Raw genomic sequence first — 24,082 nt, 5'->3', positions numbered from 1 at the left:
CTAGGACAGAATGGGAGGCACAAGGAATGTAGACTATTAACACCTTATGCATTATTAGATTTTGTTCTCTGGGTGAAGGCCCCATAGACACAACCATATTGGAGGCCATGATCTGGCCAGATCATGACACCCAATGTGGTTGTGTGCAATGGGGCCTTAAAGGGGTTGGCAACTCTTTCACATAAATTTCCCATGTGCTTTTTCTCCCTTAATAATAATCTCTGTATTCTCACCAAATGATTTATCATCCCTGATGCTTCTTTTATTGCTGTGTGCAGACTCTCTGTGCAATCTGTAGGATGTTTGTTTACATGTGTAAACACTGATAAATATGAGGGACCTGCAGCAGGAGATTGTAACTTATCCTGCTGCCTCCCCTCTGCCTGTGTCTGTCAGTAAGATGGACTCGGAGAAAAGAAAACATTAGGACGGACTGAAAAAGTGAGGAACAGGAAACTTTGTAGAGAGGCAGAGTGCAGCAGGGGGAGAACAGGGAAAGACTGAAGCTCTTAGAGCAGGCAAAGATACAAGTACATACACATGCAGAGACCTGTCTGGAACAGATTTATTGAAAAGTGGCCAACCCCTTTATGTTAGTTTTGTCAGTATCTTTGAAAGGGTTGTGTGTAATTTTTGAATATTTTGGGACCTTTGTGGACCCCAGTTACCCAGTGTTTAATTGATTCTCTTCAAGGAGAATAGAAACCGCAATAGTACAAATACTTTTCTTTTTATTATGTAATGTACAGCATGAAATATTATTACATGGCAGGTGTTACACGTTTTCTGGACTGAATCTTTTTCCTTGTGCTGTTACATCTTAACCATAAAATAACTTGTTAGCGTTCAGAGTTATGTCTACTATTATGGTGCTGGAAGAGGCTAAAGCTGATATTAAACAGCCTGGCACCTTCACCCAATGTGCTTGGAGTTTTTCCCTGGGAAAAAGTAAATTGCCAATGCACACGTTCTATACTGCTATTATTGTGTTTATACATCTTTTTGTTCATAGTTTTAACTAGCTTATCTTTGGCAATTAACCATAGCAAAATAACTGGATTAGTATAGGGAGCTGGCTTTTACGGTGTGAAAATATGGCCAAATGTAATAATTTTTTTTGTTTACAGTGGGTTAAAGAAAGACAGAACTTAGCCTTGCTGGTCTGTACATATGAAATTAAATATTTAAATACATTTTGTAGGATGGGTTAAGGAACACTTTGCTTTTTTTCTACCTTGTAAGGCAGCCCCCTAATCATCAAGTATGACTTCGACAGAAAGCCTAATAGCATAATGTGGGATAAGTCTCCACCTACCTGCAGAGATTACTGTAAGGGGTATTACCACAAAGACAAGATTCTTAAATATACTTAGGATAACAAAATAACACATTCTCTATCTAATTCAATGTTATTAACAAAAATACAGCATTTCTCAGATATATTTCCAACCAGTCTCTATCAGTCCTTGTGTATACAATTTTGGTAGTCCCTGGATCTGACCGTAAATCTTCTCATTATGCTCGGGTTCTTCTCATGAATAGCTTCTTTTGTGTGCACACTGCAGTGCTCTTTGCCTCCTCCCACCTGCATTACAGGACCAGCTCAGGCACAGGCACTTCCTGCCATCAAGCAGCAGTGTACAGAGACATACTCTACAAGCTGCGACATATAAAGTCCAGGGGATGAAGGCATATAACAGAGTGTGTTATAGGTGAGTTAGAAGAGCTGAGAGTATCATTGTGTTTTTTATCCATCTCATGGATATCATCATCTCTGATCTGTCCTATCTTTCTTTTTCTATGTGTCAGATACTAGTAGAATATTCCGAAGCTAAATAAAAGTGTAGATAAACTTGTAGCCTGATAAACTAAACATATTGGGGCTTATTTACTAAGGGTCCGCGAATACTTGGGTCTCCCGAATATTTCCGTTTTGCGCCGAATTGCCCCGGGCTTTTGACGCACATGATCGGATTGTGGCGCATCAGCGCCGTCCTGCATGCGTCAGAAATCAGGGGGGGGCGTGCCGTCCGTCAACCCGAGAGATTCAGACAAACCACGGAATTTAAAAACGAAATTGTGTTGCAAGATCAAGCACTTACATGCACCAGGAAGAAGAAGGTGAACTCCTGCGAATCTCAAGGAATTGGACGCACGACCTTGGTGAATTGCGGCAGACCCAAATCATTGTCGGACAACGCACTGCGGGGATCGTGACAGGACCGGGTAAGTAAATCTGCCCCAATGTCGGCAAAAAGCATCTCATAGAACAGAGGAATCATAATGGGGCAGATTTACTTACACGGTCCATTAGCGATCCAGTGGCGCGTTCTCTGCGCTGGATTCGGATCCGGCCTGGATTTATTAAGGCAGTTCCTCCGACGTCCACCAGGTGGTGCTGTTGCGCTGAAATTCCCTGGAAAGCACTGGAATACACCGAGCCGGGCTGAGTGAAGGTAAGTGCAAGCTCCGCGACACATTTTTTGTGTTAAATGCGGCGTTTTTTCCGAATCCGTCGGGTTTTCGTTCGGCCATGCCCCCCCATTTCCATTGCGTGCATGCCAGCGCCGATGCGCCACAATCCAATCGCGTGCGCCAAAATCCCGGGGCAATTCAGGGGAAATCGGCGCAAATCAGAAATATTCGGGTAACACGTCGGGAAACCGCGAATCGGGCCCTTAGTAAATGACCCCCTATGTGTCTGTTTATAAAGTCCCTGCCCACATTCTGGAATTTTACAATGACCATCCTTGAGTTATAGGAGCTGAAAAAGCAATAAAACTGAGCAAAATTGTAAATTAAGGGGGTTAAGATGATCTTTATTATATTAACATCACTAGGGGATTAAATTTTGAGAACTTTCTTTCATGGGCAAATCCCTTTAATTGGAATGGAGTCTTCTTACTTTCTGAATCTAGCCTATAGCTTTTTACTTGGGCAAATCTGTTCCCTGCACTGTGCTTAAGAGATGCAAGCACATCAAAACAGCACTGTCTACAGTTGGAAATGGGTTCCTTTTGCAATATATTTACTGGTTTGGCTCACATCATGTCATCAGGTTTTTTTTAACAATGTCATGCTTGACGATAAGGGGGCTGCCTTACATGATATCCAAGAGGCAATGTTCTCCTTATCCCATCCTGGAAAATGTATTTGCATATTTGATTTCTCAGAATCCCCAATGAACAAGAGTTTGCATCCGACAACTCAGAGATACCCCCATGCCATCCACGTAGAGCTTTACAAAAAAAGCCTGGGGATTGAAGAAGACTATATAATTGTGAGTGATTTAGGATGTAGTCTCCATGACCTGCAGTTTTGAAAAGCCTATGTTTAGGTACATGACATTAATCTGCGCCAGAAAAACGGGACACAGTAGGAAATGGTGAAAGAGAATTGTACTCTAAATGCTGAACTGCCCACCAAGTACCATAAAGCAGTGATGGTGAACCTTTTAGAGATCGAGTGCCCAAAATGAGACCCAAAACACACTAGCTTTTCCCAAAGTGCCAACACGGCAATTTAGGCAGTAACAAACTTATTGCTACCAGAATCTTTGAGCTCCAATCCGGCCCTGTCCACGTCTTCTCACTCTTCGGACAGGACCAAGCAGCACAGGATGGGTCACTTTAAAATAGCAGGGCACTACTTGGACTGCCTGAGACTGCAGGAAGATGCCATGTCTGGCAAACTCTGAGACAGCCCTCGTGCCCACAGAGAGGTCTCTGAGTGCCATCTCTGGCACCAGTGCCATAGGTTTGCCATCAGTGCCATAAAGTATAACATCCAATTGCCTTCAGCAGACAGATTATCCATGAACTTAATGACTAACACTTTTATTTTTTAAAATTGTTCTAACGCTGAAAAACCAGCTTGTACGCTATACTAAAACAAGTTTATATAAATTATTATTTTATATTTTATTTGTGAATGGATGAACTTGGTCTTATGGTGTGAAATGTTACTGTGACTCTTATCTATTTCTAAGGGAGTGATGAAATTTCAGTCCTTAGCATTCAAAAATGCCCTTTTATTAAGAAAATGTTTGTGCAGGTCCCGGACACTTTCTAATGATGTGAGGTCATTCCCCAACGAGATTATCATCTATTTTCCACCTCTTTATGTTTCCCTCTTTGTATAATATTGTGAACCCGAGACGATGATAGACAGCAGATAACCATCACCATGTAACCTTTAGCACCTCGCTTGCTGCTTAAAGCTTACACCATATTTGACCTTTGGCCTTGTGTTTTCAGCAAGTTTTATATGTCACCCAAAAGGAATTTGTTAAAACGTTAGCAAGATGGACCCTGACTTCTGGTAGGTCAGCAGCTTTGCTGTTATGTGCTAAGCATCCGCTCTTCTCTCCGGAGCTGTTCCCTTTACAGGCCTTGAATATTATTTCTTTACTGGAAGACTATTCTAGAGCCGTGGTTTTGCATTCTGTGAGATTCTCATTGTGGTGAAACTACAACTTCCATCATCCCCGAATTATGTTTGATTCAGTTCTTACCTTCACGCGCTGTGCAAAATATGTTACTCGTCCTATATATTTTACTATTGCATGGTGGTGGCCACCCAGCTTTTTGTTGGCGAGGAGAGGAATGAGGAGCGCTCAACCCTCCTCTTGCCTCCTCTTGGCCATGTAGTCGGCCAGGTGACGACCCAGTCGAGCACAAGATTAATCCATCATCAAAGGCGTTTTATACGCTTGAAACACATTTATGGACACAAATATGAAATAAAGCTTGGAAGAAGGAGGAATTTTTTATCAACACCTGTGCTGAGATATCTTTCTTTTGTTGTATTTTGGATAACACTAAGTTTTTGTGGATCCCCAGCACGTGTCGGATCTAGGATCAACGAGCTGTATTTTTTCTTTATTTGGCACACATGTACCCTTATTTATTTTCCATATTTTAATTGCTTCTAATTGCTGTTCCCCTCACTTAAAGGGACTTTCCCCTAGCTACAGTATAATAACATTGATCCATGAGGAACTGACTGCTGGGACCCCCAGAAATCCAGTGAATGGTCTTACTGAAAGGTGGAAAAGCAAGTTGGACATCGTGGCCTAAGTGTCCGAAGTTGCAGATTCCAGTGTCTTCCACCCTACCATGTCTGCTTTGCATCTGTAAAAGATTTGTCTGTTTGCATCCTTTGAGGTGTCCATGTGTTATCCACATCTATTTTTTTTTACATCCACAAAAAATGGACCAAAGAATATGAGAATAAAAACGGACTGCAAACATATGACAATTTTATGCTGAACCATCAACATCTCATCCTTAATTTCATCCGAAAAACCTACACTCTGTATTGAGGAAGTGGTTCAAAATGCACATCCTACACCCTGAAGCTCTAGCATCATTCAAGACACCTCAAGATTCACCATTACTCTGAAACTCGTTAACACAGACACTCGGGAAATTACAGGTTTTTCACACCTGCTGGTGATGGGTTCCTATAACTTTTAGTCCTGCTTTGTTTTTTGGACAGACACTTGTAGAAATGCAAAATAGAAATATGGCACATGGTGTCTGGTGGGGCATATTTATACATTGCCTATAGGTGTACGCACTCTATGATGAGAATTCCCATTGTGCTGCTGTGTCAAAGAAGGTAAAACCTGAAAAAAGAATCAAAATTATTTGAATTGGAAACATATCCAGACCTGAAATGAAGTTCATTTTAGGAACAAAGAGAATATAAATCAGAGGGTAATGAGTCCAGGGCATATTATGCAGCAGAAAAGTAATGTGAGAAATGGTAATTGCCGTAGTGTTCATGCTACTGGTTTCTGATCTAAATTAAGCAGATAAGTGAAAGAAGATGGAAATTGTGAATCAATGGAACTAATCAAAATGTTTGCCAATCAGAGTACGGACGGGAAGTTTGGCGGCATCAAAGGAGGAAATGGAAATAGATTAAGTGCAGTAAATTGAAAACATGTAACCCCATTGCCCCCAAAGCTCCACATGGCTGTCACTTGGATAGTGAGATTGGCAGTTTCTCATGAATACTGTATGTACATGATATCTTTATGTACCCAGGCTAATAATATGGATAAAACTATCCGATGAGCATCTTCAGATTGGTGTGAAAACCACGCCCAGGTGCTCACGGATTCTTCTCAGAAGCCGAAAAACACAGTATGGAACAGTAAGCAGACAGCTCCTTTATATGTGTTGTGGTCAGACAGAGTTACTGCAGATAATCTTGTCAGATACTACACAGAGATGTCTACTTCTGTTTGCATTATTTTTCTGTTCGCATGACCGTAAATGGCCACCAAGAGCTAGCCACAAAAATATCTCACGGCCGCCATCGACTTCTGTGTCGAACTTCACTGTGACAAAAATTATAGAAAAAAATCTTATTCCTGTCCAGTTGTGCATCACTGCCATTCAATTTTTATGTCCTTGCACTCAACTTCCCATCTCCACCTGGCCGAAAAGGGTCACGAACAGGGAAGTTTTAAGCACATGTGTGCATGAGGCCTTAGTAAAAGAGAGGGCTATATTTCCAGCTCATACTGCCCAAGGTACTTAGCCTGAACACACCACCTTATGCTTACAACATGACCCTTTTCTGATTTTGTGTTTTCATTTTTTAGTGCCTTCCTTTCTAAAGCCTTACTGATAATTAATAAATAAAATAGTCAGTATCACCCCTTCTACTCCCTTACCTTGTTTATGCTTTGGTTTAAAGGGAACCTGTTATCAGGAGCTCTTTTTCTGGTCCCCCATACAAAACTATAAAACTTTATTGATCCCTTACAAGAAATTGCTTTGTACACAGATTGATCGAGCCAGGAGGACAAATACATGGAAACACAAAGGAAATTCAAACACACAGTTAGAATCATTAATGTGGGGGGTGGGAGGTTGAGCAAGGGGGTTATAGGTTGTCAGTGAAACATTAGTCCTGTGGGAGCTGGTGGATTTGTTGTATATTTTGATAGCATTCGGGATGAAGGAGTTACAAAATCTCCTCGCAGAATGTGAATGTGTCCCCATAGAAAATAGTGTACACATTGACAAAGTTTTTATGGTAAAACTAGCTGCTTCAGAAAAAAAGATTTAGATAAAAAAGGTTAGATTAAAGTTTACCTCTCTGTATGCAGAGATGTGTCCTTAGTCCCATGGGAGTGGCCAGTGAGGAGCGGTTTCTCCTATACCCTCGGAAAACCAATCCATCATGCATTGATTTAAAAAAAAAAAAAAAAAAAACCTCCCATGTCCCTCATATCTCCTTTCCCCCAACGCTTCCCGCCTCAGGACATCATACGTGTCTGTTCCACTCCTCACTGGCCCCTCCTAGGGGACTAGGGACACTGCATACAGAAAGGTAAACTTTCATCTAGGTTATCTTTCTTTTGGGAAAAGCCAATTTTACTATTAAAACTCTTTTGGGATCCTGCTGGCTTTTTCATTGATGCACAGCCTTGATTGTCAAGTATATCAGGGCAACCCATCCGCACCCCCTGACAACACAGGAGGTAACAATCTTATCCAATATGGCGACACACATGCGCTACCACCATTATATTACTGTGGGCATGTTAGATGGTTAACACCCAGCACGGTGTGCGGATCTTAGTGGCCGGTGTACATTGTATAATACAGCAGTCACCACCCGGTACGGAGAGGGCTCAACCTGTGAACCCTCACCATAAAGGGCTGACAAATAGTAAGGACAAACGCAGTTAAAGGAAACCTACCACTTGAAGTGGCAGGTATACGAAGGAAATACCGGGCACCAGCTCAGTATGAGCTGGTGCCGGAGCTTATTTTTGTTAGTGTTTTAAATCGCTGTATCGCGGTTTAAAACACTTTTTAAACTTTATGGCCAAAGCTGCTTCGTCGCAGGGAGGTACGCGCTCGGCGCTTACCATGCGCGCGGCTCTCCTTCACTTCCTATGTAGCCGCGCGCACGGTAAGTGCCGAGCGCGGACCTCCCTGCGCCGAAGCAGCTTCGACCACAAAGTTTAAAAAGTGTTTTAAACCGCGATACAGCGGTTTAAAACACTAACAAAAATAAGCTCCGGCACCAGCTCACCCTGAGCTGGTGCCCGGTATTTCCTTCGTATACCTGCCACGTCAAGTGGTAGGTTTCCTTTAAAGCACTAAGGCTATCCTGCAGTGTTATATAGTCAGTAATAACAAAGCTTTATCTCTATAGTGCCGTACAGATCATGGGGGACATATACCAACCAAATAAGACATACAGAATAATAACTGGGTCACATGAAGCAATAGGAGAGGAGTTCACAAGAGCTTACAGTCTATGATGTATACAATTTGCGTTTGTATAGTGTATTGCTATGTTCCCACTAACTTTCTTTGTAGTTATGTGCAACAGGTGTGCACAGCTCATCTATAGTACCTAGGTTCTCCTGGACTCTCATGTAAGTCTGCGGTGTAAATGTGGAAATCCACACTTTCTGTGACCACTTAACTTCAAGGTGACATTGTTATGTTTCCAATTACCTATTCTATCTCAACATCCTGTATCCCGAGCCCAGATATTTCTTCGTATCCTTTTATTTTCTGTACCAAGGAGATCAAAGAAAATCTTTACTATAAAAATCACATACGAGAAAATTTGTTTCCTTTCACACCCAGAAGTCGGGTCTCGCGCCTGTTTTCCCCCTTTGAAATATGACTGTAACAAGCCAATGTGTCTTTTAAGTTTAGACTTCGGAACGGGGCAGCGAGGAGGATCTCGCTAGATGAACGGGGCGATAAGCAAGTAGCAGCTTAAACATTTCATCTGATTTTAAATCAGGGCAACTCAATCTTCTCTATAAAGAGAGAAATTTCCCCTTGTTACGATAGGCTAAATCCTTTTATAAAAAGTTTATTTTTATAGTGGTTTGTGCGCTGGGAATAATGCCAACCAAATGTTCACATAATCCCGATATTTTCAATTCTTTAATGTAGCTGACGCCGTTCCTTCATGCCGGAACTCTGCCTTATTGAGACAATTATGGTACAAGTTTTAAATCATTCAAGGTGATTTTCCTCCTCTCCTCTTGTACATATGGTTATCTGTCATGAGATGTTATAGGATAATATTTTACAGTTTCCCCCCCCCCCCTGAATAACTCCGTGCATGGATCAGGGCATACATCCGATCTTCAGATCTTTCTTTCAAACATTTCAGAATACAAAAATGCCATTAGAATTCCATTTCCGGAGGGAAAAATCTATAAAAAAAATTTTTTTTGATAAATCAATTCTTCCATTATCATGAAATGTGTTTTTTTTGTTTTTTTTTAACTTTTTCTTCCAGTACCCTAATATATTCTCTGTTGTTTGGCAGTAAAACTTGTCGTGTCTCCTCTCTCCAAAGCAACAAGTGCAACGTTAGGGTCAAGTCATTTTTGCAGCTTCCGACACATGACATTAATTCTTTTATCCATGATATCATGGAAAGAGCGCGCATATTGTGTATGGAAAACATTTTTATGTTCTGCCATGAGACTAAAGCTGAAACAAAAATAATTTCTATTTAATAGTCTTTATTTGTTTATGTACAGACTTTTTTGCCGATGTTAATAATTTTTAGGTTATTTTTTCCAGGTTTTCGAAAGACGTTTGCATAGCAAGGTTGTGTGGTCATGTCTCCCTGCAATATTTTACCAAGTGTAATGCTGATTAAAAAAAATAAGCAATTCTTATCGCTTTTTGCTTTTCTGTGAATGGAAGAGGAACTTGCTACACTTAGTTTTTTTGTGTTTTTAGTCTTCTGTATTTATGAGCAGTTTTCTCTACCTTACTTCTCTGCCCCTTTTGGCAGATGGCTGCTGCGTGGATGCTGGGGAAAGGCGTCAGGAACGCTTTTTAATATAATAATAATTCCTTTATTTATATAGCACACACAGATTACACAGCGCTGCACAGAGCTTATCACATCAGTCCCTGTCCCCAATGGGGCTCACAATTATACTGGACCCATTGACTGAATACCACAGATCCACAGTTAATCACACAATAAATAACTGCCTATATATCCAGTATTCAACCAATCTTCTCGACGAAATAATTGGTCTGATAGGAAAATGGACACCTATTAAAAAAATAAATAAATAAATAAAATAAAAATTGTGAGATCCTCCCTTAGGTCTCCTGCACACAACCGTTATGGGGGCAGATCTGGGCAGATCATAGACCCCATATAGGACCTGGCCAGGCAGTCGCAGGGCATGGTAAGGTACATGTCCTTCCCCCCCTCCAGTTTGGGTCGGCATCCTTCTACGGTTAGAGGAGGGGTGACCTCCGCTCTCCCGCACCTGGGTGCTTCAGGGTGAGCACACAGCCGGCTGCATGAGACCTAATGGGTAAGTTCCGGTTTCACAAAATAAATGTAATTGTAAAAATGTAAGACATTATTAGATTTTTTTTTAGCAGTTTTTCTATTTGCTTTTATAGAATTTATTGTTTTTACCTTTGAAGGGGGTCTGCCATTTCCTAAATTACCTCAGAAGTAAAAGCATACTTTTTTCCTGAACCACCCTTCATCATTTAATAGATTTGAGATAATTCATGTAAAAAATCTTCTCAGTACAATAGGGGAGGGACGATGCACCCATTTACTTCTTTTTTATTATTTTTTTTTTTTTATCTGTGAGGGATGACAGTCAATGAATAAAGAGGTGTAGCTGGGCAGCAGGGAAAGAAAATAACAATTGCACCAGCACACATCTATCTGCCCCTGGTGCTCCAAGATTTATATAAAGATAAAAATGGAATTTGCTCTAAAGCAGCAGACAATAGGAAAACAGGAAAGGTGTCTGGAAAGCTTATAAAGCGCCCTATACATTGTTAGTTTTACTTGTGGATGAGTTAGCAGGTGGTAAAGGTGGCTGAGTGAGTAGCACATCTGCCTTGCAGCACTGGGGTCCTGGGTTCGAATCCCACCCAGGTCAACATCTGCAAAGAGTTTGTATGTTCTCTCCGTGTTTGCGTGGGTTTCCTCCGGGTACTCCGGTTTCCTCCCACACTTCATGGGGACAGGGACCAATTTGACATGGTTGTGCAGCGCTGCGTAATCTGTGTGCGCTATATAAATAAAGAATTATTATTATAACTCCATATGAGTGAAGTGAATGTGCATTGGGATTTGCATGTTAAACAAGTCGGCCACTTACACCAAACTATAACATAGAGTATAAGACCCTATTAGAGTCCCCCATATTTTACTTTGTTATAAAATTCCATCTACAGCCGTGAGTCACATGACCCTACACTGCCACAGGTCTCAGGACTTTCTGTGATGTCCCATGTCCTGCTGGCTTCTTGTGTCCTGCTGCTGGCTGTCATCTGACTCACGGCTCCTGGCAGTGAATGTCAAACTTTAACAACATAATGCCTCGTGCATACGACCATAAATAAGAAAAATTTGTCTTCTGATTCACTGCCCCCATTGACTTTTATTGTGCATGGCCACGGAGAATGCTTATACTTACCCTGCTAATGTTTGCTATAATTCAGTATCCCCTTTAACTTAAATAACCCCTTTTTATAGGTTCCTTAATTTACTTATCACTGAAAGATTGGACAACTTGAAATATACCTGCCCCCTGAATCCAAATGCAGATGTCAGGTTGTCCCAATACACAACCTGCAAACCACTCCAGAATAAAGACAGTGATTTAGGGTCAGCACTGTAGAATTGAACTCTGTAAAGTCACATCCATTTGATATGGTCGTATTTGGCAACGCTTGTCTTCCTTGCAATGTCACTGTGGTAAGTTAGGAGACAAATCCATTTTTGTTTCACTCTCGGCCTATGATAATGTGAAAAACACCATCTAACATTGTTTTCTCCATGCATGACAGTGATTGTAAGTAATTTACATTCCACTCCCCTTAAAAACCTACAAACGTCTTACTTCAGCCTCCCTCCACAAATGAAAAGCACATTTACAAGGGGGCGTACAGGCTACTTTTTAAACATATTCCTCTTTCCTAAAACCTTTCAATATGTTTTGCTTTCCTCAAAATATGTTGTCTCCCCTGGTTAATAAGACAATTTCCCAATGCCTATCATCTTTGTCCAAGAAGAGTGGTTAGAGCAGCTATGAGTTCAGTGAATTTCTATCAGATGTACATGGTGATGGACCGCAAAGAAATACTTATCCATGCTCTCGTTTTCATTAATTCCAGTGCTGTCTGAGGGAAGGGATTGTCAATGTTTCCCCATCATGTAGATTACAAAGTTACCAAATCCATGACTAGGTATTCTCTTATTAATATTCTGTAAGAGTTGGCACATAGCTCACAGTCCCCATGTGTCCCCAATTTGATGTACTGTGCACACCCTGAACTGTATACAGTATACAGAATTCAACTTGTTTCACATCGTAATATATTTCTATGTTCAATGGTCCTGACCTTGTAAAGCTGGTGGTTTGGTTCTTAAAGGGGTTGTCCGGAGTTTGAAAAACATGGCTGCTTTCTTCCAAAAATCTGGAACAAAAGAGGAAAAAAAGATCCGAGAATACTGCATGTTCCCAAGTTAACAAATAAAACTGTCCGTTGGAGTTCTTGGATGTTTCCAAGGTAGTAACTCTTCATCAGGTAGGTTTCAAAAACAGTGCAACGCCTTATTATGGATTGTGCTGATATTGCTTCTGTTCTCATCTTCTGTATAAAGATGAATGAAGCTTTGTTGCAATACCACGCACTACCCATTGTCAGGCTCTGTTTTTGGAAGAAAGCGGCCATGTTTTTTCAACGTTCTGATGGCTTTGATTGTAATATTAGCATTTGGTCATCTTTAGAGTATACAGTATAATAAAAAGAATGGCATTATCCCCTAATGTCTATCAGTTCATCAACATGCATAGCTTGAAGTAGTTAACTTAGGACGGAAGCAAAGAGGTGCTACAGATTGTAATACAAAGTTTCTTCAAGGAAGAAAAGGAATATTCTGTGCATGCACCATAAAGTTCCATACTTTATTCAGACCATGCAGGGAATGAGCAACAAGCCATACACATGTAAGTGATGGCCTGTTTCACGTGGCTCACGCATCCTTGGACTTACTATGGACAGTACACGGAAGGGGAGGGTAAGAGATAATGTTCAAACCCCTAAACACTGCAACGTTGGTGCATAGAGGTGTGTGATGGATTAATGATGCCAAAGCTACAGTAAGTTTGAGGAGGTCCAAGCCGTTCTACACGATCTGTCATCTTGAGACAGGCTTTGTAAAATCTTTACACAATGGGGCACATTTCCTTACCCGTCCCTGTTTGTTCCCCGAGGTGCGTTGTCTGCCGAGAATGCCCAGCTGCCGCGATTCACTTACATTGTGCGCCAGATATCCTGCATGTGTCGTTTCCCGCTCAGGTCCGAGGAGTTCACCATCTTCTTCCCGGTGTATGTGGGTGCGTGTCTTGCGACACGATTTAAATGTTAAATCCTGCGCTGAGTCAGAATCCGTCGGATCGTTCCCCGATTGGTGCCGCATGGAACCCGGTGACGATGCACCAAAATCTGATCGTGTGCGCCTAGATCACCTGCTAAATGCAGCTCAAAGTGCGGTCCGCGGACCCTTAGTAAATGAGCCCCATTGATGTATTGTTGCATACACCAATTCTCCACTATATGGTGCCTATTTGGGTTCATGGTATGGTCATGGACATGTTGGTGTTGGTGCAGGTGCACCTTTCTCTTCATTTTGCTGATTTTGGAGGGTGCGGAGTAATCATGATCTGCTGTTTCTGTGATATGTGCACCACCATTTTTAAATTAATTAACCTCTAGTAATGCCTAGGATCGGAATATCCCTTTTAAAAGGTCCAAAATCACCACAAGAGTAAAACCAGTTATATATGGAGCGGTTCATAAGACTGTATGCAAATGAGCCTAAGGGGCTCCAGGCTCCATTAACTCCTAAGGAGCCTGGAGCCCCTCAGGCTCATTTGTTTACAGTCCTTCATCTTGGCCTTTAAAAAAAATAAAGCTTATATCTTAATGTAAAATATATATGATGATATTGATGCACCCGGGGTGGTGCCACATCTGGGGGTGCACCTTGTTGTCCGTTCTATGCTGCCCATCACTACACAGTACTAATTCCCCTCTCCTTTACACAATTATTGAGGTATACCCTAAAAATGCCTAGAAATGGGTGCACCAGCAGGCTCAACCATGCAAAATACACCAAAACATCAAATTTGTTCAAAGAAACAAACACATTTTGTGAATTGTTACCGGGAAACAAGAAAGGTACGTCTGAGAAATTTCTAGACAACGCTACAGAAGGTTTGTCTTGGGGTTCTTTTGAACCTAATAGAGTCCCTTTAAGAACCTACAGTAACATTTTCCTGGAAAATACGCAATCGCCGTTTACTTGCCGGTCTTTGTTTGCAGGATTTTTCAGTGAGAACTCTTTTTTTTACCTTTTTTTTACCTCTCTCTGGGAATGCTTTTTATGTTGTAGTGTTGACAAACAACACAGTGATTTATCCTTTCTTTTAGACTTAAGAATAAATGTTTTGTTCACTATAGCGTTCAGTATGAATACAAGATGTCCGGAACAGGATTATTTATAAAACAAAGCGGGCCGTAACAGAAATCAGAGGAAAATTCCTGTTAATCTGGTATTCGACAACAAATAATCCCAGTGCTAAACTGATAAAAAGTTGCCAAATAGCTCAGCAATCTTCCTTTCTGGTCATTGTCACTTTTGCGGGTCAATTACTTGAAGCATCAGAAATGTGCCCAAAATGTGTGCATGAGATATATGGAAGTAAATGTGCAGTATTCTGGTTTATTAAACAACAAAGTCCAAAATGGATCCAAAGAAGGACCAAATTATTCGGTCAATCAATTATTAAAACTAAGATTGATATTAAATTAAGGCTCAGTTCACACCTGCCTATGGGTTTTCCCTTAAACTCTCTGTTTAAGGAGACTGTAACCGAAGCTAAAAATCAGAGGGGAATGAATGTTAACCCATTAAACGTAAACTGCATTAAACTTAAACTGCTAATTATGCGTGCCTCTCACACGACGTCAGGTGCGGGGGCATGAATAATTAGCAGTGCCGAGCATCTTGGGCTCCGGCCTGCTAATTATGAGTATTTTTACCAGGCGATCCCTGCGTATTAACATTAAAGAACATCTACTGCCATGAAGGACTGTATGCAAATGAGCCTAAGGTACTTCAGGCTTCATTAACACCTATGTAGCCTGGAGCCCCTCAAGCTCATTTGCATACAGTCCTTCATCCTGGTGGTAGATACCCTTTAAAGAAGAACATTGCCAGGATCGGGATAAAGTGGAGCATAGGTGAGTACGTGTAGTTTATTTTTCATTAAATTTAATGGTAGTTTTCCTTTAAGGCCTCCACTCTTTGCCGATTTGCATCTGAGGCGCTCACCCCATAAAGGGACCTCTCCCTAATTATAAGTGAGAATTTGCACAATATTATTTTTCTTAATTATACACAGTGGTGATTGTGTACAACCTCTTTAGGGCTGTGAGAACTTTAGGATGCTTTGGTGCTATCCTACAGCTTACTACAGACACACGCTTGCACAATTCCTATTATCATATCCTGAGCATTGTAGCTACATCATTAACGGATCCTAAAGGGTAATACTAAAGGAATTTTCTGTTTCCCTAGAAGAGGCTTCTCTTAAAGCACGACACCTGTGATTTGCACAGAGAAACTAGAGGTTAAACTATAAATATACACCAGTATACACTCCACCGTGCTGAATTTGGAGGAGAATATTCATTTTAGCCTATCTGAGTATTCCATCGGACACCTGGAATACCTTGCTGTAAATCAGAGCAGTATGTATATACACATTGATTACCTCCATTCCCCCATCTCCAAGATCTAGAATTATAAGAATGAGCTCTGTAACCCTTCATGTGTCTGCGACTACGAGAGAGATAGCAGACAGTAATCCATACCAGGAAGATGTGTCAAAGTTTGTCCGACACAGGAAATACAGCAGTCTCTTCAAATTGTGCTGATGAAAGAAACCAGTCATAACTGCTAATCTAATATAAGATTTCACCGGAGGAGTTTGTTCACAGATGACCCCAACTACGAATGATTGGACAACTACTTTACATAATATGCCTGTAATATAAATCACAGATCTTCCTGTGTAATGGGCTGCATTGGGAAGGCTAGGCCATGTGATGGTAATGACATACATATGGGTTTACCTTTAATTACCTAGAAAGAAGACCTTCTATCTATTGATCTGTCTGTCATCTAATTTATCTGGCCAGCCATAATGTATACAGTTTGTGTCCATCTACTTGCTTTTTAGCATACTATAAAGAGGACCTTTCACCAGGTCCTAACAGCTTTTAATAAGCGTCACTTCCCTGGATCGGCTGCAGTTGGAATTTTTCTGAGGCCTTCAATGTTCCTCTATTGGAGGTCATGGACTGGAGTAGACTTGCAACAAAATATGAGGCTGATTAGAGGCCTTGTTCACATTACACTTTGTTCAGGAAAAGTTTGCATTGCCTTAGACTTTTATATACCTAGTGGATTCCATCAGGCCATAGGAAAGCGCAGAAGACTGCATATACCGTGGTCATAATGGAAATGTTTACTGTATTGTAAACTTTTTTTTTTTAATTGTGGCCAAAAACAATAAAGGGGGATGTCTCATGTATAGTGGAGCAGTTACATTTTGCTTCCCCTCAGTGCCAAAACTACACTTTTCAGAGAGTGTGCTAAAAATTCATCTGTTGTCTAAGCATGTGAAATGTGATGAATACTGTTGCACCAGATAGTGCCGCTCCCCTCTATAGTGATAAATCAGTCAATCATTGTAGAATCTGGGTAAGCTGGGTGTTCACTGTAACACTGCCTCAATAAAAAAAGGTGATGGGTATTATCCCCTTTATAAATACTGATTGGAATGAAGGTTAAAGGAAACCTACTACGAGGAATCTATTTTCAGAAGTAAATCTGATGGTAAATTCCTCCTTCCTGCCTCTGCCCTAATCTGTAATTAAATAATTCTGGAACCTAACTTGTTAAAACTTAAATTTAAAACTAATTTTAGTAATATGTAAATTAACTGCAGAGGATACTTGGGCGTGGGTTAGCCTTGCCTCCCAGTTCCTGGCCAGGTTAGTACACGCCACAGTAACCTCTGCAGTTAATTTACATATTACTAAGTTTTTTACATGTTAGGTCCCAGGATTATTAAATTACAGATTTGGGCAGGAGGAATCTGCCACCATATCTACCGGTACTTCTGATAGTAGATACCTCCTGGTAGGTTTTCTTTAAGCATACACCCTATTGCTCCATTTATCTTCAACTAAAATTCTCAGTTCTTCTTGAGCTAGTGGGTAGATACCTAGATGCTGTGACTCCTGTTCCCTTCACTGTACATAAGCTTTTGCGTAATCTGATACAGTTAGTGAGCTTCTGTCTGTCTTGCAAGCAAAGTGGACTCCACTAAAAATATTCAGCGTGAAGCAGAAAGGAGCCAGATAAGAGGAGAAATGAGCAGTCTACACATTTAAAGGGTGCCTGTCATTTAAATTAACCCAAAATAAATACTTCATTAAAAGAACTATGAAAATGCATCGCCCTTATCACTAAATGGTTCCTTTCCGTGGCTGCAATGTTGAAAAAATTAGTTTATAAACTAATATACAACTTGCCTGAGGTGAATCCAATGATATTAATGGAGTCCGGTACATTACATTTTACCTGCACTGTCTTGCCTCCTTGTTCCTGATTGACAGGTCTCACTGCTAGGACATTGAGGGACCATCTACCAAAATTAAATTACAGACATATAAAGCTCTGTTTATTAAACATTAGGGTAAAAAAATAAAAGAATACATTACATATTAATTTTTCTCATTGTTTAATTCCCTTTGAGGGTTCTCTAATTATTGCGTATTGCTGTATTCAGGCCTTGATTTATTGCCTATCACCAAAGAACAATGTGATTCATACTGTATAAATCCCCTGCTTCTGTCTTCAGAAGAACCTCTAACCAGTTTCCAAAGAACCGCAGAAAGGCCTTGATGGAAAAACGACATTAGTCAGAAAGGGCAGGGAACTGTATGTGTTAGTTTGGGGAAATGAAAAATACTCGTTTGATATAAGGGATGAGTAAAGAAGGGAATCCAAGTAATAAAGTGTATCAATGTGTGACCCAGTACACTGGAAATATCAGGTACAGACCCTTTATAGGGAGATGGTCACCTTAACGCTGAAGCCACTTTTCACCTTCCTGACACGGCCCATTTTTTCAAATCTGCCCTGTGTCACTATAAATGGTTATAACTTTGGAACGCTTTAACATATCCAAGTGATTTTAAAACTGTTTTCTCGTGACACTTTGTACTTCATGTTAGTTGAAACATTTTGGTGGTATGTTTTGCATTCATTTATAAGATATTTGGTGAAAACTTGGAAAAATTCTTGATTTTCTAACTTCAAAATGTTCTACTTTTTCCACACATAGTCATAACCGCAAAAAAACATAATAACTAACATTCACTGAATGTTACTTGGTTTTTTATGCATACTGTTATTTTTGTAGGATGTTAGGGGGCTTTGAACGTTAGGTGCGATTTTTCACATTTTCATAAAAAACGCAAAATCCTGCTATTGAGGGACCTGCTCAGGTTTCAAATCACTTTGAGAGGCCTAAATAAAAGTAAAACCCCATAAATGACCCCATTATAGAAACTACACCCCTCAACGTACGTAAAACAACTTTTATGAAGTTTGTTAACCCTTTAATTGTTTTACAGGGGTTAAAACAAAATCGGATGCAATTTTGAAAGTAAACTTTTTTTGGCTAAATTAATGTGTTTTTCAAAAAAGTACAAATTCTCAGTGGATAAAATACCAAAACGCTCCACAAAATTTGATACCCAATCCCTCCCGCGTATAACAATACCCCGTATGTAGTGGTAACCTGCTGTATTGGCGCACGCCAGGGCATCGAAGGGAAGCTGCGCCATTCAGAGCAGATTATGCATTGTCACTTTTTATTGGCTATACAATCTTTATTTTTTTTGGCAATTTGGACATATAAGGGCTTATTTTTTGCGACATGAGATGCACTTTACAAATACTTCATTTTAGTGGGTCATTAGCTTATTGATGAGATTTTATTAACTCTTGAATGTATGGAGGAAAAGAAAATTGTAAATTTTTGTTTACTTTCTTTTCGTATTTTTTGGAGGTCGTACATCGTTCACTAAAAATACTATATTATCTTTATTCTATAGGTCACTACGATTACGGTGATACCTCATTTATATAGTTTTTCATTTATTTTTACAATTTGACTGGATAAAAACTAATATAGAGGAAATCTCATTTGTTTTTGCATTGCCATCTTTTCGGAGACGTAACTTTAATATTTTTCGGTTGACAGAGCTAGTTTAGGGCTTATTTTTTACGTGTTGAGTTGTTCTTTTCAGTGGTACCATTTTGGCGCACATAACTTTTTTTGATCACTTTTTAGAACATTTTTGTGTACAGATTGTTACGGACGCGGCGATACCAAATATGTGGGGTTTTTTGCCGATTTTGTGTTTTTTCACTTTATTGCATGTGTATAGGGAATATTTGTGTTTAGGGGACTTTAACTTTAATTAATTCTTTTTATTACAAAATGATTTTATGTAATGTTTTTAACATTTTTTATTTACTTTGACAGGTTAGCTTGAACAAGTGATCCACTGATCACTTGTTCAAGCTCTTCTTCACATTACACAGTGTAATACAGATGTATTACACTGTGTAATGTAACACACTGAGCATGCTGTGCATGCTCAGTGTGTTACAGCCGGGTCCTGCCAGAAGGCACGGACCCGGCACACAGGAGAGGATCGCACAGCCCCGGGCACCGGCAGTCCCGGGCACCGGCAGTCCCGGGGCTGCGATCGGAGCAGCGGACACCCCCGGTAAGCGCCACGGGGGGGTCCGATTCTGATCAAATGCCCCTTGCACACCGCGGTCAGCGCGACCGCGGCGTGTCAAGGGTTAACACCCGCGATCGGAGAACTCTCCGATCGCGGGTGTTAGAGGCAGGTGTCGGCTATAATATATAGCTGACACTCGCAGCTTCTGGCGCCGGCTCCGTTCAGGAGCTGGCGCCAGAAGCATGACGTGGTAGTACTGCATTTTGCGGGAACGCACCTCCCGCGATGCAGTACTATTACGTCAAATGTCGGGAAGGGGTTAAACGGAATCTGCCAACTTCCAAATAGCCCTACGAGTTAAATCCAGCCTTTGGTGGAGCACTTTGTAAACGGCCACACATAACCATTCTACTCCATTAATCTCTACGGAGATCACTGTTTTTTACATACTGTTAGTGGTTTATTAGGTCAATTTCTGCTGACAGGTTCCCTTTAGGAGGATTACCACAATAACAGCGCCTGTAAGAGTAAGTGGCATAATTTTTTAAGAAATTACTTTCCTTTACCACATTCGGATCTCGCTAATAAAGCTTATAAGCTTTGTGACAATAGCACTGGAGACATTCCTACTAACAATCCCTTGACTCATTCTCCTTGGCTTTGTGTTCTTCTATCAAACAGAACATAGTACAGAATGTGATTGCTCGGTGTTCACCATACATATATTAATGGAAACTCTCACTTGCTATCACTCACGTCTTAAGAGAAAGAATAGCTTTCATTTGTTCCAAAAGGTCATTTATTTCCCAACAAGTAAAGCTGTATGTTAGTGAAAGCCAGCGGCCGTGACGCATACACATAACGATATGAGCATTAATTAGGGTGGGAGGATTTCTCCATCCAATCAATACCAAAGATGTAAGAGTTTTTTTTTTTCCAGCCATCTGGTACATCAGACACCATGTCACTTGGATGCAGTTATGGCAGAACACCCCATTGCTTTGATAATAAACATCTTTGCTCCTTTATTTGTTATAGGGACCCCTCCTTCCCGTCGTCTTTATTCAGATTACAGCTAGAAGCCATTATAGAGCCGTGGCGTTCCATTCCTGTGACACGTCTTTCTACTGAGAAATTACCCATCACTGGAAACTATTCTAGTTTGTACAAACATTTAGGCGGAGTTCTGTAATTGTAGAGAATGTTCTATATGTCTGTACAATCCAGCGACTATGCCAGCTCCACGCCATGTGGGCATGAAGGGGTTGTAGAAGGATGCAGCATCCAGCAAAGTGGGCGGCCACAGGACATTCCCCTGCGTAATTTTGAATCTCGGTCGGACCAAGACTTGTTTGGCGTAGCTGCTATCATACATTACATTAGTAATCAATTTCCTGTTGTACTAGAGACCGTTCTCACTCTTCTGCCATTATACTCAGACTGGCAACTGTACTACCAGTGGCCTTTTTTTTTCCCGCCTATGAATTCACTCAACCAGTGGCACACTTTCTAAGTTTTTTCACCATTGACGATCACAAAGCAGATCCAAAGTAATAACAGTTTAATTTAATGGCTGAGAGTCCTACTTTACTAAGGATACCCCCGTACCACACAACTGCTAAAGGAAACGTCTGAAAGCTGAACGGTATCATTAGGTTTGAAATGGAGTAGCACCAGGAGCGGATTAAGACTACCTTGGGCTGAATGCATATTAATCTTCTTGGCGAATGGAGAAAGCGTCCTTTCTGCCTGCTTACAAAATGCTGTTTTAGGACTCTTGGATGACCTTCAAAGGTCGTGAACTGTCTCTTGTCTACATTGAGAGCAATAACATGTGTCATGGGTGAAGGTCCTTCTCAGAATAGAACTCGGTGGGTGGTTTAGGTTGCCATGGGCCCCCTAGAAGACTTGGGCCCTGGATTACCGCTCAAGCCACATTTATTATAATCCACTACAAAGTAATCACTTCATTCAAACCTTGCTGTAGTCATGTGGTAAGGAGTAAAGGGCACCAACGAACCCGCCATTGTAGTAACTGTAGAGACAAGCTTTTCCCAAAAGTATGAAAGTCATATTTATTCATTTACCCATAGAAGAAATTCTGATTGGTTACTCAACCCCTTTATGTCAACCATCATCATTTGTACATGCTAATAATGAATGTACCAGGCACCAGTAATGCTTTGCCATTAAAAGGTTTGGGGTAAAAATGCATCTCAAACTGAGTCCATACACCAGTTCATAACATGAGATTGTCAATAGGGACTTTTTTTGCTCAGTATTGGTCCATAGGTCCACAACTGTGGTCGGTCTGTGTCCATAGGCTAGGTCGATTTCTCAAGCAATGCTGCTTTGCAGTAAAGAAGGGACACCTTGCATCATATATAACTATAATTAAAGTAGTCCCGTTCTCTATACTGTGTTTGGAGTGTGAAACCCAGCCCGCACATTGAGTGAGATTTACGGACTGACCATGGTCATGTGTCACTGACATTATAGTAAAGGTGCGGTTATTTGGTATCATCATGGACGAGTCAGGAGCTTACCGTATATACACAAGTATAAGCCGAGACCCCTAATGTTACCACCCAAAACTTGGAAAGCCTATTGACTTAAGTATAAGCCGAGGGTCGGAAATGCATTGATCACAGCCCCCCCCCCCCCAGTATATAGCCAGCCTGCCCCCAGTAGTATACAGCTAGCCAGTTCCCATGTAGTATACAGCCAGCCAGTCCCCATGAAGTATACAGCCAGCCTGCTCCCTGTAGTATACAGCCTGCCCCATGTAGTATACAACCAGCCCAGCCTGCCCCCTGTTGTATACAGCCATCCCAGCCTGCCCCCTGTAGTATACAGCCAGCCCAGCCTTACCCCCCTGTAGTACACAGCCAGCCCAGCCTGCCCCCTGTAGTATACAGCCAGCCCATCCTGCCCCCTGTAGTATACAGCCAGCCCAGCCTGCCCCCTGTAGTATACAGCCAGCCCGGCCTGCCCCCTGTAGTATACAGCCAGCCCGGCCTGCCCCCTGTAGTATACAGCCAGCCCAGCCTGCCCCCTGTAGTATGCAGCCAGCCCAGCCTGCCCCCTGTAGAATACAGCCAGCCCCCTATAGTATACAGCCAGCCCAACTTATATACTCACCCCCCGGCGGCCCAGATGCTCAGCGCGGCTCCCGATGTCCTCTATGCGCTCCTCTCCTGTCTTCCTTCTGTACAGCAGGCAGGGACGCGGCCATGTTATCTTCCGGCCAGCGCATACTATGACGTCATCAGCGGCCGCATCATAGTTTGCGCCGGCCAGTAAGATACCATGGCCGCGTCCCTGCCTGCTGTACAGAAGACCGAAAAGGAGGCACAGGGAAGACAGAAGAGGAGACGCGCCGACATTGGGGGCCGCCAGAAGGTGAGTATATAAGCTTATTATTTTTATTGACTCGTGTATAAGCCGAAGTGAGGTTTTTCTGCACATTTTTTATGCAGAAAAACTCGGCTTATACACGAGTATAAACGGTATGTTTTGTTTTTAGATTTTTTTGCTGAAATTTTAATGAAATGAAAAAAGAATTTTTTTTGTTGTATTATTGTATTTTTAAAAATCCTAAAATCAAAAAGTTACTGATCCTATTTTAGTGTCGTATTAAAGCCCAAAGTAAGTTGTACTAAAAGAAAATGAGTCAAATAAAATCTTACAGTCTTTAGAATGTTTAATTTTAAAATGTAGAAATGTGGTTAAAATAAGAAGGTGAACAAGAATGTTAAGAAGTTTTGATTATTACAATAAAAATAGATCTAAAATATAGTCTCAAAGTGCTCAAGATTTTCTCTTTTTACCGTACTGAAAATATAGCAATCCGAGTTTTCCTTTCATTTGCAAAGAACAAAAAAAAAAGAAACACGGCGCAGATGACTGGAAGAAGAACGTGAACACTAAATATTATTTCTGGATGTTCTTTCTCAGGTCACTGAAGAATATCTTTACCCACTGTTGCCTTTCTGTGTTAGTCAGAGGCAAAAGAAAAATTCATCTATCTTCATTAGGCAAAACCTTAGAGACCTCTGTGTTTAAAATCTATAACATGCAATTCTATTCCGTAATTACAGTTTTTTTCCCTTCTCTGGCGTAAACATTTAGTGAAATGTTATTACTGTATATGTTTTTTTTTGCTTTTTCATGACTACAGTTAT

General features: G+C 41.0%; 1 protein-coding gene across 5 annotated transcripts in view; it reads left to right on the top strand.

Annotated features, from left to right (window-relative positions):
- The window catches only part of VPS13B (vacuolar protein sorting 13 homolog B), a 629,099-nt gene that overhangs the window by 316,056 nt on the left and 288,961 nt on the right, over positions 1–24,082 (top strand). The gene's annotated exons all lie outside the window — the stretch shown is intronic.

This window comes from Engystomops pustulosus, chromosome 5 (assembly GCF_040894005.1).
Source record: "Engystomops pustulosus chromosome 5, aEngPut4.maternal, whole genome shotgun sequence".
Taxonomy (NCBI): domain Eukaryota; kingdom Metazoa; phylum Chordata; class Amphibia; order Anura; family Leptodactylidae; genus Engystomops; species Engystomops pustulosus.
The sequence above is the reverse complement of the archived record's forward strand: the minus strand, read 5'-3'. Positions and strand labels throughout refer to the sequence as shown.